The following is a 4272-nucleotide window of genomic DNA, read 5'->3' on the forward strand; positions in this document are numbered from 1 at the left end:
TTTACGAATCAAATTACTTATTCATTGACAGAAAATTTTTTATTTATGAGAATATGATTAAAATGTAGAAGAAGTCTATCAAAAAAGTTCATATGTTTCGTAAATTATCTACTTTCCTTAAATTATTATTTCAATCAGCATGTAAATTTTTGCAAAATTGTATTTTAGATTTAATTAGTTTCCATTATTCTAAATTCATTGTATAAGTAATAGCCATTATATTTGATTTCCAATAAATAACAGATTTTGTGACTAACCATAACTGGACATGAAAATTTCATAATTAACACTTCAGTTTTCATATTTCAGGTCTATAATGTTGTAGTAAAATAAATTATGTTAAAAATAACATTCAATATACTACCTAACTATAGCTTGATGTGACATAGAAGTTATAAAGCTATATTATGTGAAAATAGCATTAAAATCAATACAAAAGTGTAATGAAAAAAAGACAACTATTACATGAGCCTTTATATAAGATACTGACTTTCATACAAGGTTTATGACCTTGAGGTAACATTGATGTTACAGAGTTGAAAGTAAATAGATTTTGTTATGTAACAGTCCATATATCATTTAAGTTATTTATTAGTTTTATTACTTATTCGTTTAAAGATAAACAATAGATATATGTGCTAAAAAATCAATCTAACATTTAACTTTTAGATAGAGATAATTCTGCATTGTATAAAATATGATTGAAATAGAAAATAAACTGGAATTAATAATCTTGTGAAAGTAGGTAAGTAAAAGTAGAATAAGTACATTGACAATAATAAATAAGTAAAAGAAAATAAATCTTTATTTTTTAGAAAGATTTAAAGATATATAGAAAGTTTTAAAAGTTCCTAATGTTTACAAAATCTAATATTAATTATTTAATTCAATGTTCTTATATGCTATTTCAGAAAATTTTTCAGTGATTGCATTAAAAAGAGCAATTCTAAATTAGTCAAACTAAAAAAATCACTATTATCAAAAAAAGAGAAAGAGAGAATATTTGCTTAACAATAATAATATTAAAATAAAAAATATGCTTGGTTTAAAATTTTACCAATGAAAGTAATGTTTAATAGTCCAAAATGTATTATTGATCATAATGAAAGTGAAAGAACGAATCATATATGCTGCAAGAATGCAATAAATAGTTACAAATCATCATCTTCAGTAAACACGATTGATCATCATAAAGAACAAGACAGTAAAGAAATCTATGATGAAACGAACTACCAAATAAAAGGAAATGTATAGATGTGAGAACATTTTACGTTGCTATAAAAGAAAAGTAATAAGAAAACATGTTTTTGTTTATAAGTTTATGAGATTACCTTCCTAAAATGAATAAAGACACTTATGTCTTATAACTCTTTTTTGTAGACAGACTTTAATTATTCTACACTTCTTTAAGTTATTCTTCCTTGTCGTCTCTCATTTATCGTTCATTATCTCTCTTTAGGCTTTGTGGATGGTTTTGAGTTTTGTCATTTTATTATTAAAAAGACTTCTCTACAATCATCTACGTACCTGCGTTTATGTTCTCGTATTCTATGGCTATTGAAATAAATAAATGAATGAAGAATATACATATATATAGAATGTATATATCTTATAAAATATAGAGATGTTCGGGAATCAGCAATTTATATTATTGATTATTGTTCCAATCATTTTCTATATTTCACTTCCTTCTTGTTTTACGTTCTTTTTTTGACACGACTCTCAGTCTTGTGTGTTTAATACTGAAAAAATTCTTAAAACTGTAAACAAGAGTTTCCATTCTTTTGTTTGTAAGCAGTTTTTCGAATTTTAAGGCCATTAACGTAACAATATGATTACTTTTGGGATACATTATGGATATTCAGAAACATCACGGTGTATAAATATATATGAAATTAGTTATAAAATAGTTATATATATATACTGAAATCAATAAAACGTGCTCTTAAAAAATTTCGAGGTAAGAATGTATGTTCAGACGGATGGCCTTTCTGTTGTTCTATTTTAGATAATACGTTCCAGAAAATTAATTTTCGTGTTAGAACATATGAAAGGTACAGTTGGTATTTAGTTTATACAAGATAAAGAGACTTTTTTCAAAGTAATTTAATACTTACTTGTTTGACACACTCTTTTATCTATCGCATATGGGTAAGTAGTAATGTTTTCTTATAAGAATTTAAGGCTGTTTATCTATTATCTTCCGTCCGAAGTGTGTGTAATTTTAGTGATGGACAAAATATGAATTAGGAGCACAAGCGGGGAACGACATTTCTATTCATCCATCGTATAGGTATATAAGTCTGGTTGGTTATACCGCTTTCACGCGCAATTCGTTTAAATAGGTGAAAGTAAATTGTGTGTAGTAGGCTTATATATATTTTCAGCTGTGATACATAATGTACTTTTTTTTGATAGTGTGTGTGCCTTTCAGTGCTTGTGATACGATGTCAGTACACATTTGTTTTACGACAAATGCATAAAGAATAATGAATATTAAATATTGACAAAAATAATAATTTGTACATTAAATTGTAACAAAAATAAGATTTTGTCGATTATTTTATGAATAATAATTAGTAAATATTTATTATATTATATATATATATATACTTACTATATTATTATAATATGTATGTATGTATGTGTGTGTATGGTAACAGTAGTAGTAATAATAATGTTATGATGTGAACTCGGAGAAAACTATACAACCAAAATTGCTACGGAGAAAATCATAATAAAATAGCGCAGGGATAAAAATTTCGTAGATAATGTAAAAACTAATTCGTGTTGTGATTTTTATTAAAAGTTATATATAATGTATATATTCACTAATTATTAATTTTGAAAAAATAATCGACAAATGTATATAGTTTATATACATTGTATAAACACATGTATATACTTTATATACATTTGTCATCAAACAAAATTATATTGTGTTGTGGCCTACTTAGATCACCGCGAAATTCACATCAGCCATCAATGTAGGAAATAAATATAAGAGATTGGATAGTAACACTTTACTAAATTATCAAGTAAGAAAAAAAGAATAAATTAGTTCATTATTTTCGTTTACGTCAATACAATAAAAAGAAAACTATCGGAATCGTTTAACCTTGGACCTACGATTCCTGAATTACCAATCTAGATGCTTGTATCAATGTACTACAAATTGCTTATAAAATCTTTATGTTTCTAATTCATAAAATGTAAAAGGAAATACAAACTTTTTTAAATTTAAGAACATTTTAGAAACTCATATCCGTTACTATAAACAATTGGACACGTATTTTTCCATTTTTTTCATAGAATCATTTGTCCGAAGCTCATTAAGGTGATCGAGTGAGCATAACTTCTCTGTGCAAGTATCATAAAACGCATTTCTTTGCATTTAGAATGGCTCAGACAATTTGAGCATCGTTTATTTACGCACACAACAAGCAGGCAATCGCTACTTCACGGAAGCAAAACATATACCATTCAAGACTGAATATAAAAATCAGTAGTAGGAATAAGAGCTTCTTCTCTTTTGCCGCAAATTTTGAGGGGAGCCATAGTACGAAACTTTTTCTTTACGAAAAATATCGAAAATAGCATTTACGCCAACAAAGAAAACAAGCGTAATTCTTGACCAATTTTAATCAACAATGTTTTATTTTAATGACGAATAATTTAGGATTCCGCTTTTTGAATTTTTCAATAAACTTTTTATTTATACCTGAATTATTTAACACAATTCTTTTAAAAAAAAATGTAAAAATGATTTATTTAAATAAGAAACTATAAAAATTTTTTATATTTTTTAAGAGATATTTTAAGATCTGTTTTGAATTTGTTATTTCTTGTCTATGAGATTTGTACGTAATGTATTGTATTTATTTATTTTTTTATCCCTTCATTGTAAACTTTATTTCTATATTTGATTTAAGGTAAATTGAGGATATAATAGAATGTAATATAACTTATTTATCTATTCTAACAATGAAAATAATATATTTACACATATTATTAAATGTAAATATTTTTATATTAAATAAATATGTTTTGAGTTATGTGTGTTGTATAATATGTTATTGTTATATATGACGCACACACGCACAAATACAGATATTAATTGCTGCTTCATTATTTATATTGGTCATATTATTTTTCTACACACACACAAACACACACTGACCATTTAATTATAGAAATATTTACAATTAGTTAATAAACTAAATAAATAGGAATTTAAGAAATGTTGCTTTTATTGTATGTATTTTACTGTTT

The sequence above is a fragment of the Vespula pensylvanica genome, chromosome 8, assembly GCF_014466175.1.
Source record: "Vespula pensylvanica isolate Volc-1 chromosome 8, ASM1446617v1, whole genome shotgun sequence".
Classification (NCBI taxonomy): Eukaryota; Metazoa; Arthropoda; class Insecta; order Hymenoptera; family Vespidae; genus Vespula; species Vespula pensylvanica.